Here is a 14,237-nt window from a genome sequence, read left to right as displayed (position 1 = left end):
AATAACCGCAAATTAACCATCAGAGAAATAGCGGAGGACTTGAACATTGCCTATGGATCCGCCCAAGACATTGTGGTTAATGATTTGGGTTTCCGTCGTGTAGCAGCAAAGTTGGTGCCAAAAGACCTCAATTTCATGCAAAAAAGAGACCGTGTTGACGTCGCAAAAGACATGATTTGCGAGGCTGAATCCGATCCCACATTCATCAAAAGGATCATTACTGGAGACGAGACGTGGGTTTATGAGTACGACACGCAATCCAGACATCAGGCAAGTGAATGGCGTTCACCAAATGAGCCGAGACCAAAAAAAACCACGTCGTTTTCAGTCAAAAAAGAAGGCAATGCTGACGGTTTTCATGGATTACAACGGTGTAGTGCATCATGAATTTTTGCCAGAAGGCCAGACAGTAAACAAAGAGTATTATTTGGGCGTTATGAGACGTTTGCGTGAAGCAATTCGCCGAAAGAGACCAGAAATGTGGGCAGAAAACTCGTGGATTTTGCACCATGATAACGCACCGTCGCACAGTGCTATCATTATTCGTAATTTTTTGACGAAAAATGCAACAAATACCATCCAACAGCCACCGAATTCACCTGATTTGGCTCCCTGTGACTTCTTTCTGTTCAATCGAGTAAAAAAACCATTACGGGGAACGCGTTTTAGCAGCCGAGAGGAAGTAATGGAAAAATCGCAGGAAGCACTGATGGACATACCGAAAACCGAATATAAAAAATGTTTCGAGGATTGGATCAAGCGCTGGCATAAGTGTGTTGCAGTCGATGGGGATTACTTTGAAGGGGACAATATAGATTTAGATGAATAAACTTGTATTTTAAATTTTCTGAATAAATTCCGGGAAATTTTTGATCAAGGTAGTATATATATATATATATGTGTGTGTGTGTGTTACGTTATTACATACATACATATATATGTATATAAATCCCCCACAAGGAGTAGGATCGAGGGTTTGCAGGGAAGTGGAAAGGAACCTCAAAGCTCCCTTCACTCTCCTTGGAGAGAGTTTGGGATTTTCACCCCCCAAATTCCAGTTTTTCGAAGGATGATTCCAGTTCCCAACCCCCCCAAAATCCTGTCCTTTCCTTCCTCCTCCCGCCAACACCCCCTGCAACCCCGAGCGGCATTGGAAGGGAGTTTAGTGGGGAGGAACAGCAGACGGAGACGTGACTGGATCAATTTGTCTCCCAACCTCTACTTTTTCGATCCGTTTCATCAGTTAGGTTGGTGGAGAGGGATGGAAAGCAAAATAATAATAAAAATAAAAGAAAAAATAGGGTGGAAACGGGAACAGGGGGGAAGGCGAAGACAGAGAATTCGATGGGTTAGCAGGCAGCGGGGACGAAAGTATACATGGCACGAAAGGGGGAATCGCTTTAATAACCTTATATCTGCCAAAAAATAAAAGAAGACAACCCCTCCGAACTCATTCCCTCTCTATAACCGCTCCCTCTTCGAATATCCACTCTTCCCACTCCCTAGGGTCCCGGGAAACCAAAAAAGCAATTCATTTCTCAGTCGCGCGTGATTCCTTCCTTCCGTCCTTCCCCTACCGATCCCACAATCCCACACCGCGCCATAAGAAGCGAGCATACAGGTTGCATGTGTATTCTCGGAGGCAGATTAATGAAAAAAAAGCGCAGCCAAATTAGATATCCGCTATTCCCCGCATGGCTGTACAATACTGACCCTTTGATTGTCACGATACGATATCAGCGCAATGTCAACCCTTACTTAATATGGCGATGTCGATGATAACAGAGTTCCTTTCGATGTCGGTTATGAAAATATTGACAATGTCGAGTTCGATATACAACGTCGCGTCGACATTGTCAAATTCTTCCGCCTGTCGTCTTTTCTCTTTAATCGACCTTTTGATCCTATCACAGAGGAATTTAATTTAGATCAACTTGATTCGACTGACAGAATTGCAGGAGATATGCGGGAGTACGCCACAAAATATTAACGTGGAGGCAAAGATTAGATGATTTAGCCAATCGGTCATACACAATAATGATTTCATGTTTTATTTAGGTATCTATGAGATCGAGGGTTTTTTAACACTGGCTGCTATACATCACAAATAATGTGGAACTAATATTTTTACATGTGTGTTTGGTTCCCTAGCACCCCACACCACACACCCTGTTGAACCCTTTCCGTCGAATTCTGAAGATTTAGATCTCCCCTTTGGCTTCTACCATCGCTACCTAAATCGCTAACCGCTAAAAAACTAGTTTTATTCCATAGGGTCAAGCTCACATCGATTGATATTTGAAGTTAAACGGTTTTCATTGAAACCAACTGGTGTGGTAACCATTTAAAAGGTGTTTAGCAATATTTCTCTCAATTAACAATTATTTTCGTAAGCTCTAACATATCATGTAGCCGTTGAATTAAAATATCGTCTAGTCTGTCCGATATGTACCCTGTTACAAAAAATTGGGTCCGAAGTTGAAAAGATTTATACGTATACTTTTGAGGGAAAAGCGTGAGGATTGCGGACTCATATGCGGACTTGGAGGAGAAAACCCAACTGCAAGAAAATCCACACAGAAAGGAGGGATTTGAGAAAAACCTGCTGAGATATAGGCAATGCGTGGATGTTTAATACCAGTGCATGTGTGATGTAAACTATCATATGATAAATAAGGAGAAATAATAAGTTAGATTTTTAATGCAAATTGGTCATAGAAAAAATTTAACTTAATAAAGTTAAAATTGTCAATTCCTATTGGGTATGGCATGTGAATCTGAAGCCACACTAAAAAAATAGAAAGACGCAATAAAGAATATTAAGAGATAATATTAAAAATAATACATAAAACATAAGATAAAAGATAAGTTGACTGGCAAAGAGACAAATGCTAACAATGTATCCTAATTATGAGCTTATCTACCGGTTAAGGTAGGTTTTGGATGGACACAACTACCTAATACATATTTTGTGATTCCTAACAAAATACAAAATCCCGCATCCTACTTTACATCAGACCCCTCTTCATCTCTGTATACTTCCTTCCTCCCTTCATCCCGTCCAACATCCCTATCCTGTTCCTTCCCTTTCCTCGTTGGCCTAACATTCTCCCCTCTATAACAGTTTTCAGCATCCCCCTGCCGATCAATATGCCCTTCATCCATTTTTCCTGCCTCCATAGAATTTCTCCCAACAAACCCATCTCTTCCCATTTGTCACCTAATCATATGTTAAATTGGCTTAGGGACACAGAATACCAAGACGGAAAGAAGTAAGGGCTTCTAATTTTTTTCCATAAATTAGATAAAAATACGCAAGTGGCATAGGCTAGATCTAATTCGGATATTCTTTCCTGGGAATTTTGTAGAATGAAAAAAATGGTACTTTGATGATTTATGCCGACAGCCGAGCAGACTCTTTTGCAGCTACAAAATTCGATAGCGTCTGATTATACGAGGGTCATCCGGAAAGTAGTACCCGTTCGTGCCGCATGAAGTGCTGACGACGCGAGTAGCCGCTGGACGAGGTCAGATAGCTTCAGTGGCTTGTCTGCCTTCTCTGAGCCAAGTTGCGTGACGCTAGCATTGCCTGTGTTGTTTCTGTGATTGTTTACAATGTTTAAAAAAATTGAGAACGCCGCCAGTTGTGAAGTGAGGGCAGTGATTAAATTCCTCAATGCAAGAAACGTTCGCCCATGTGATATTCATCGCCAATTAAAGGAGGTGTATGGAGACAATGTAATGGACGAGTCGTCTGTTCGGCGGTGGTGTCGCAACTTCAACATGGGGAGGGGGAACACACACGACGATGAGCGTTCGGAGAGACCGTCTGTCATTACAGACCAACTGGTGAGCTCAGTTGACGAATTCGTGAGGAACGATCGGCGCGTCACAATTGATGACATCTGTGAGCATTTTCCCAATGTTTCTCGAACAATTGTTCATGAAATTGTTAAACACCATCTGCATTATGCAAAAATTTGTGCAAGATGGGTCCCTCGCGTATCTCAATGAGCTGGCGGCGAAGGACTATGCAGCAGGAATACAGAAACTTGTCACACGTTATGACAAATGCCTTAATTTGCTTGGAGATTATGTTGTGAAGTAGTTTAAAGTATCCTCTTTCAAATAAAATTTTTTATGTTTGTTAATATTTACTTTTGTGTCTTTATTTCACGAACGGGTACTACTTTCCGGATGACCCTCGTATCTTTAAAAGGTTAAATTTAGAAGTTCATAATTTTTTTGGTAAACTGCTGCAGAAAAATTTGATAATCTTGTATTATTTTTTTAGACGTGAAATTTAAAGTGAATCAGTTCTTTAATATTCAAATTCAGTGCTCGTTTTGCCTGGCAAAACTAAATCGCATGTGTTTCGATAATGATCATTTTATGTTATATTCATAAAACTTTGTACAGAAAATATGATCTAATATAATACATTAATGTTTATTACCATAGTAGTATTTCAAAATTAACTTGTTTGTTAATAAAAGCAATAATTTCATTAAGAAATACTCATATTTTTATGCCCGCAATACAACCATCTTGGTCGCGTGTATGAATAGACCGGAAATACGAATTAAATCCAGTTAAAGCTGTGCGGATGAATTAATACGGTAAAACCGGGAATATTTGCTGGTGAAAATATACAAGGCGTGATCAAAAAAAGAGCGGGCTGATTTTGTTCTGCACAAACCGTTCAACGGATCGAAACGAGACACAGTGTGCCATGTAGCGACACATCTGACGAATAAAACGAGAGGTGTTTCGTTCGTTTACGTCAATTCGTTACGCAGCAGCAGCAGCGGTACGTGTCTTAACCTGTTCGTCGCCGCGTGCAACGGCAGCAATGGAGGAGCTAGATGAACAGCGTGTGTGCGTGAAATTTGTACACATGGAAGTGTTACGAATACTAAAAATATCATAAAATTCCGTGATAAAAGGATAGGAACAGCATCCCTGATATACTTCGGGCTTACATCTACATAACACCCCGCAAGCCGCCACCAGGGGTGTGGCGGGGGGTGTTAGGTCACCAACCGTAAAATGGAACCATACCACATGCAAAACAACAACATGGAAAATTAAACCCACAGCAGCGCACACACACATGCAAAAATCCCTTCATCCAACACTCATGCAAACACATATGCCATAAATAAACAAACAACTGCACCCCAGGATGCAGCACGACAGCCATCCAACAACACGCAAGCCAGGGCAAAACAAGCAAGAATGCGAAACTCCACCACCACATGAACATGCAACACAAAACACTCTACCCCCCGAGGCGACTGTGAAAGGCAGGGAATGCGACCCAACGTTGCAGGGCTTAGTGAAAGGGGAAGCCCTACCCGTGGAAACTCAACGGTTGGTCGCTGTTATGGTGATGAGGAAAGACGGAGACAATACCAATAGAGTTTCTCTGGCGACTTCTAAGTGTTTCTAGTATCGCTCATTCTCCCCGCTTGTAACTAGTTAATCATCCTAGACCATGACTTGAACTTACGTCGTCCGTGTATCCTTATATTTTCGGAAAGTAATCACCACCACTTTGAAGCCATGAGCTCATCTTAGTCCCCTCTTCCCCCACTCGAAAACGGAGTTTGCCGTGAATGCCCCGTCACAATTCACGGAGGCATTCCTAGACGGATGGCCCTCCCAGGTCATCTATATGCGGGCCATAGCTCGCCGTTGCTCCCTCTATCTTCCTCCCTCTCTCTCTCTCCCTTTTTTTCACCCACCCCCCTCATCGCCGCATCCGCAAGCAGACCTTGCTCCTTCCCCCTCCAATCCTACTCCCTCCTCTCTTCCCCCTCCCATTAACGTAAGGATTAGTCTTTCAATTAGACCCAGGCGAACGAGACTGGAATCCCAAAGTCCTCTCACACTTCACAAGGGCTCTCTCGCCTGAACTCAAAGACGGTCGAAGACGAGATGAACCGGGACAGAGGTGTTGGAATTATCCGCGATACAATCTGATGCAAGAAGAATCAGCGTCGTGACTTTTCTTGTTTCTTTTTTTTCCCATATCCACCGAAAAAATTAAATTAACCTTATTGTTCCACACAATCTTGTTTTGGCATATAATGTTGTCTAGCCTTTCTCAACAAAGTTTTCCAAGCCAAGCAGTCACTTTGTTTCTTAAATTGAACCCCATTCATCTAATTTTTTGTAGTCTTAATCACATTTCCCGGGAAATTTTACATGAACAAAAAAACACATGGTTTGTTCATACTCGAAGCGGAGGGATTTGGTCCTTGGAGAATTTTTGTATTTTAATCCCACTTTCTGCAATCACTAAAAGTTTTTTCCTAAAATATTACCTTTTTGTCCATATTACAGTTAACTTTTTCCAAGAAAAAATCTCAAAAAGTCTTGCAAACTTAATTTTAAACATTTATAATTAGCGCAGATAAATAACGCAATCAATAATCATCACCACACATTATTTCTGTAAGGCTTTCACGTTTGTTCTGCGTTCTCCTTTTACACTTAAATACACTTAATTTGGTTTATTTTATGAAATGCACTCGTATTCGTGGAATCCAACAAAATACTGCTTACATTCCGGAGAACATTCAAGATGTTTGGACTCTTTTGATGAGAAAAAATTGATGGGTCAAGATAAAAACGCACTTGGTACCTGAAAATGCACCCATATTAAATGAATACCGGACAGATTTTATGCGACTAAAAGAAACGAGGGAAGAACCCCTAAATGAATTCATGATAGAAACACTTCAAGACAAATGTTCATCGAATGCTATGTCACTACAAATTAACAGGAAAATGGCGTTTAATATACACATAAAAAGACTACACATAGACGTTCAGGGTCATCAAGAGCTACTGTTGCAAATTCTTCCAACAGGAAAGACGGTGAAGGGAGGGGAGGGATGGGAAAAGGGTATGGCGGGGTATATGGGGTTACTAGGGTTACTATCCAAGGAGAAGTCTCATAATGGTGCTGGGGTCTCCTGTCCCTTTCTCTCCCTCTTATTATTATTACCCTTCCGGTTGTCTTGCTCCCCTTGGCATTCATTCCCTCCCGCCCCTCATTGTCCCTCGGAATTATTCCCATTGGCGAGCGGACATTCTCGCGGAGAAACCTCTCCTCGCTATATCCTAAGTCCCTCACTCCCCGACGAAGAAAGAAATGCTATTCGCAAGTGCATGCGTGTTGCCTTGCCCCAGTTAGCCCACCACTATCCGCAGTCCTCCAACTCCAAGCCCTTATCCCGTTTCTTCCCCTTCGATTCCTTTCCCTTGGTTGAGTTCCAGCCTGTGTCTGTCCCTTAGGTTACACAAACTCTCCCAAAGCTTCCCGAAGATAGGACCGTCATCCGGTCATTAATCCAAAGGATTGGTCTTTGACTCCTCTAAAGCGTGCCCTGCATGCCGCCTCTAGGGTTGTGCGTCAGGTAGAGATTCAGCGACCGGCATATAACATAAAAATTTTGCTGTGTGTGCACCTCGTTATATATATATATATATATATATATATATATATATATATATATATATATATATATATATAACAACGAGGAAAGGGAAGGAACAGGATAGGGATGTTGGACGGGATGAAGGGAGGAAGACAGTACTCAGAGCTGAAGAGGAACCTGATGTAGAGTAGGATGTTGTGTTTTGCTAGGGGTCACAAATTATTTAATTAGTAATTATGTCCATCCAAAAACCTACCTTAACCGGTAGATTACCTAATAAAATATATATATATATATATATATATATATATATATATATATATATATATATATATATATATATATATATATTTCTATATATATATATACACACCCACACAAACACAGTAAAATGTTATGTTGTATGCCGGTCGATATATATATATATATATAACCATTAACACAGTAATCAATCCGAAGGTCGGTTTGGTAGGTGATGGTAGAGTTCACCCAGTACTAAGCTCAAGTTAAGAAGAGGTCCAAGGAGAAAAGGTAGCTACGTACTGTGTTCAAAGAAAACCTGAGGTTGCAAAGTAGTTCGTCAAAACGTACCTATGGAGCATCGAACTCAACGTATAGTAGATATCGAACGTTAAACCAGCGAAGAATTAAAGAGGACTTTGAAACGTGTTGGTGGAGGTGGAAGCTGGAAATTAAATGGACAGACAAAGTGAAGAACGAGGAAATATACATCGAGAAGCATGAGAGGAAATAACCATATGGAGAGAACTCCATGGCAAAGAAGAGCGAGATTAATTAGATATATTTTGTGGCCCAAGGATTAGTTATATACATAATAGGAGGGAAAATTTAAGGGAAGTCCCGCGAGGAAGACCACGAGAGAAGTATATAGGAATAAATTAAGGGTTTAAAACAGAGAAGCCGATTAAAATGGGGGGGAGTGCATTAACACTGGACAGAGAAGAATGGAGGGTTGCTGTAAACCAATATTAGGAATGAAATACAAATGATGATAGACATCAATGGAAAGTAAATGCAGCTTTAAGAGCTATCGGGGGAAGTATTGAAAATAATACAAGGAATTACTCCCGGAAAGATATGTCATTTAAAATCTAATGAGTAGTATTCTGTGGGAAATGGTGCCTCTCAATAAGAACAAAAAAACGTAGCACATACCAAATCCGGAAGACTACGGCGAAGAGACCATTGCACCCGAATAAACAGCTCTTCAAAGGAATGGTCCTAAAGACGACGTCCTTCAGCGAAGTGTGGCATCAGTGGCGTGGACCACATGAAGAGATCATGAAATCCAAGACCTCTTGTGACCTAGACGAGGAAACAGATAATGGAATCGTAAGAAATGGGTCATGTAAAGCCAAGGAAAATCCCAACGAATAATGAAAACAGACACTCGATAATTAAATTCATCGAGAACTTCATAATATGGCGAATTTTGGTCAAGTACATGAAATTCTATGGACATGAATACTCATTTCAATGGCTTTACGTAATCTTTTATTATATTAAAATTAATTATCATCACTAAAAATCACCTTTTCAATTATTACATCAATATTTTAAATATAATTTATAAAATACCAGCGTTGCGATAGCGTTTTGAACCTGGCCCACCGTTGCCATGGAAGTGTTTAGTGCTTTGGAAAGTATATTCAGACATGTAAATATCCATTATTAGAAAAAAATGCATTAATATTAATCAGAGGTACATGTATAACGTCATTGAGCTTCATAAATTATGAATCCTTTGCTGATATAATCATTGAAAATGACCGTATTCATATCGCACGCGGTTTACAGGTTGTTTTTGTTCTACAATAGTGGATAAAAAGTCAATGAAAGAAGAAATTTATTTGATTTTTTTCCAAAAAAACACATTTTCATAACTACTTTTTTATTTTAAGGCCCGGAAGAATTTTCGATCGGTCATGTGTTTGAACCTGCCCTCGGGATTAACGAAGTACTACGAGTGGTTTCTTATGCTAGTGATTTTTTTGAGGTTGCTATTTGTTTATTCTTTCCGATAAAAATGCAACAACAGAGGCACATACAGGCATACATAAATACAGAGGCATATATTTCTATAAACAGCAAAACATAGAACATTCCTGATTTCGACTGCAGATTGCAAAATACTTCAATACTATAACTATAATCGTTCTTTTTCACCTGTAGCATTTATGTATGATGCTTATTTGTAAATTATCTACAATTCGATTTGTAATTGATCTTACAACCTAGTCTACAAATATTAGCTGTACAAGAAATGACTTCCAGGCGTCATTTTCCCTTCCATTAGGAATATCAACAAGTATTGTTAACGGAAGCATTATAATTTTCCAAGGAACGAGGGAAGTCATGGATACTGTGAAACAAAAATAAAAATATTGCATAACAAATATTTATTCCTTCCCACATAATGGGCAATATTAATATTTCTAAAGAAAATATTAGTGGAATAGACATGGGAATTCATTTACATTCGAAACAATTCTTTTCACTAAAGATATGACTAGCATACCGAAATGGCCCATGTCAAACATCTTCTTTAAAACGATTATGGGAGAACTGGCGTGGAAGTAGAAGCTATTAATATTTTCAATGGATAACACTCTATTTAGAGAGGGCTTATTTTAATATCTGGGTTTTAACTACATCATGGAATGCCCTCCTGAAAACAATGGAAAAGAATACATTTGCAGATTGATGTAGTTACATCTTAGATACCCAAAATGTTTTTTATCGGGAATGGTAGTCGGTTAAATAACTAATTACACTTAAAACACTCGTGCACTCTGTATGAATACCATTTCTATAATAAATGGTGACGCCGTATAGTTCACAGGTTTCGATTACCTACCGCTAGAGTGAATAGCGTTTTCAATAGTAAAAAGCGTCGTCAAGGGTGAAAAAACAGCATATAATAAATAAAGTTTTCTCTTGGCTCGGATGGCTCGTAAGATGATTTAACCGCCATCTAATTTCATCGTGAATTCAGTGAGAGACTTGCGGTGATGGTGTTCTGAATTCGTGCTTGTGCGGAAGATCGAAGAAGGCATCCGAAATTTTCCAGCAGGAAAAAGGGAGCCAACTAAAAATGCGTTCTCGATAGCCATGAAACAATGGTTTGCAACAGAATGTGAACGAATACTGGGAGATAACTTTAAGAAGTTAGAATAGCCTCGAGTTTCTGGTCTCTACTGCCCTGTCCACTAAGCATTGTGTGTTGCACTGAGTACTGCGTCATGATATTATTATTATTAAAAATACACATGTGCTGATAGACAGTGTCAGGTGGCATACAAGTCCCAAATAATCCCAAAAGATAATAGATAAAATAAAAAAATACTACATACTAAAGCTAATACATATAATGCAATACACCACACATCAATCAAATTATTACACACACACACACATATATATATATATATATATATATATATATATATATATATATATATATATATATATACACATACATATATATATATATACATACATATATATATGTATGTAGTATCCAGTCTCTCTTGAAGAAGGCCTCTGAGAGGGCCGAAAGCTCGAACAATTTACCGTGTGAGTGTCCTTTTAAATGTTGCTATTCTATTCTATTTGTGTTATATTGTGTATATATATATATATATATATATATATATATATATATATATATATATATACCAGGTATTACAATGGAATGGAGAAGAAACATAAGGTAACAAATCGGCCATTTCTCGTGATAATTCAATTTGATCAAACCTTTCGTTTTATGTCGTGAAATTACAGAGAATTGATAGGCTAAATATTGCTTTAAATATGGTTAAATATGATTGTGATTATTCCGAAAAACGGATTGATTCATCCAAATTACACCATATTAATTAGTTCCTAATTGAATCAATAAAATTCATATCATACCCAGTGCATTCCTATTTCCAATGTTGCCAAAATACCTATTAATTCTAATTGATCCGACCGAAAAATGCTGCCTCTCGGAGAGATAGAAAATTTAATTTTTTGCAAAAATGGACAAATCTTTTGAAGAGGCGCATAGAATCGATTAATATTCATTGAGAATCCTTAGATATCGATGTTCCTATCTGCAGGTCTGGAATGTGCAGACGTTTTAAAAGTTCACAAATTGAAAATTCGGAAGACCATGAAATCCTAACGCATTTTGAAAGAAGTGGATATAAACTTCGTTTTTGGGACAACTAACCTATTTTTAAATAGCAATTTACAAAATTACCAGCGACCTAATTGAATTCTATAATTGAAATTTTATCTTTAAAGATATTGACCCTTTTTGAACGACGATCGCATAATTACTTTAATGCACACATTATTAAATTATAAGGCAAACAATTTGTATTATAGCGTTCTAGTCAGGGTCTGGATAGATACTGATCGAATGTGCTAGGATTTTTATTCATCATCTAGCACAACTTAAGCAGCAATCCGTCACTTTAATATGCCCCTCTTTAATCCTGCATGTTTCCTGCCATCCTAAATTCTGTCCAACGAGCCCATCCTATTGGAACCCTTACCTAGTTTCCTTAATGCTCTCCAATATACTCGTATCACATTGTAACTTAAAATTGCCAATAAAAACGCTCTGCGTCAATTTTTCCAGACTCCTATCTTTTTCCCAATGATATCATCTCCTCCCATCTCACCATATCAAAAACTTCCTCATTTGTTTTCTTGACTGCCTATTTCAACTTCCTCAAGGTCTGTGCCAACAGCAGTGGGACTGAGTCTATTGAAAACATTTATTGCTAGATTTGATACATTCACCCAAAAGTCTTCAAGATAGCACCCTTGTGCGTCCACACACCGCTGCCAATGGATTTTCCACGCCTCGTACCCTGTCTGGAAGGCGGTGTCGGATATTCTGCTAAACTCCCTCAACACGGCCTGTACGCTTCCACCGAGCCTTAAGCTTTTGTTACGTCAGCACACATATAAGGTTATCATCAATTTCTCTTTTCGACTTCTTTTTCAAACATTCCTCGCCATGTAATTCGAAATTTTCAAAAAACGAGGAGCAAGAAAGAACACGTTTCTTGCACGTCGCGAGCGCGCGATGGCGTTTATTGTTTTATTGTTTAAATATTGACTGCCCTATTTAACCGCGAATTGGGTCGCCATCTATGTAAATAGAGCGATTTAAACTTCATATAACAGCGGTACTTGAAATTAGAGAGGCTTTCAAAATTGCATTCAAATGGACTTGGTGTAAACTAGAGAAATTGTACATTTCATTTATTTTTTTATTTATCTTTATAATTGGGCGAGGTTGAGACTTATAGTCCCTTCTTCCACCTAACCCTTAGACATTCCAGCCATTAAATTGAAGACAATCACATACAATCAAGCCCTAGATGGAGGGAATCGAACCCGCGACCTCTGGGTCGGTAGGCGAGGAACGTTACCCCGCCGCTACCGGGTACATTGCCCCGGCCACCACACTTGTAAAATTGTCGGTAAGAACGGTGCTGCATAATACGTTCCTTTGTGTGACCTGTATGCAGACATCATGGAAATGAAAACCAATCCTCAAGCATATCTTCATTCTCGAGAAAATTTCACATCAGTAAATAAGAGTTTAATTTTCTTGTAAATGAATCGCCGCTGATAAAATCTTTGGTCAATAACACAAACCGTTTTTCACAGATTGCAATGACAACACACGGATTTTAACCCATTTTTTTCTTTTTTTGGGTTTCATTACGCTCGCCAGGGATTGGCGGAACGCCCATCCTCCTTCACTTATTTTCTTCCCTTCACTTCCCAACCGCCAACAGCGTGCGCATGCGTTCCCATTCCCTGTAGTGCCCTCAATCTCCATTTAAATAATTCCTTCCCCTTTTTCTTTTCCTCTCTCTTATTTTCCCCTTACGTCTTCTCCTCCCTAATCTCATCAAACCTTTCTTACTTTTATTCGCACCTTCACTCCACGTACCCTTTTCTCTCGCGTTCCTCCAGAATGTCCGCTGGTTTTTGTTCAACGATATTGACCACGCGTGAAATTTATCCTAAACAGCAGCGAAAGAAGACATTTTTAAAACATCCTACATCGCTACTTCGCAAAAATCCACGACTCAAAATTCCTATGACAAAAGATTTCGAAGCCTTTCGCAGAATGTTTTAGGAATGAAACAAATAGAAAAATATTTTTTTCCTCATACGCAGCTTTTCCCTTATAATTTGGCTAATTTATTTGACGCTATTAGAGTTATTTCTCCCTCAGTAAAAACTTCAATGATTTGTTTACAGATTCTCAAAGCTGTATCCATGGAAATAATATCACGTGTTGGAGGCAACGAACATGAAACCTGCCGTAAGATTAAATATCGCGTTGAAATTTTTAAAGTAACAGTGGCATCTCCGTCTTGTTACGGACCATTTTGGTACTAACTAGCACTGGCGGGATATTCAAAATAAAATCACACACTTCGATATCCCACCCAACAATAAGCCCCCTCTTAAATTCAACATACTTCCTTCCGACATGCATATCTTTTTCATTCCCCTACCTCCTAACGTTCTTCCCTCCGTTATAACATATATTTATTATGGTATTCAACGTCCCATCGCCAATTAAAATTCTCCGCATACACTTTACTGTCTCCTTTGGATTTCTACCAACAATTTTTTTCCTCTTCACCATGATTATCAGATCAATTAGAGCAATTAAATACTTTTTTTTAAGCCCAGATTCTTTCCCAAACAGCCGACATGTTCCTTGGACATTCCAATTCGGTTTGC

The 14,237-nt window shown here is 38.9% G+C and overlaps 1 long non-coding RNA gene across 1 annotated transcript in view; it reads right to left on the bottom strand.

Annotated features, from left to right (window-relative positions):
- The window catches only part of LOC139687886 (uncharacterized), a 199,734-nt gene that overhangs the window by 43,329 nt on the left and 142,168 nt on the right, over positions 1 to 14,237 (bottom strand). The window contains exon 2 of the long non-coding RNA XR_011700679.1: positions 8,625 to 8,774. This is a non-coding gene — a long non-coding RNA (uncharacterized lncRNA). The remainder of the gene's footprint in view (positions 1 to 8,624; positions 8,775 to 14,237) is intronic.

Source organism: Hetaerina americana, unplaced genomic scaffold (genome assembly GCF_022747635.1).
Source record: "Hetaerina americana unplaced genomic scaffold, ioHetAmer1.1.p SCAF_2, whole genome shotgun sequence".
Classification (NCBI taxonomy): Eukaryota; Metazoa; Arthropoda; class Insecta; order Odonata; family Calopterygidae; genus Hetaerina; species Hetaerina americana.
The sequence above is the reverse complement of the archived record's forward strand: the minus strand, read 5'-3'. Positions and strand labels throughout refer to the sequence as shown.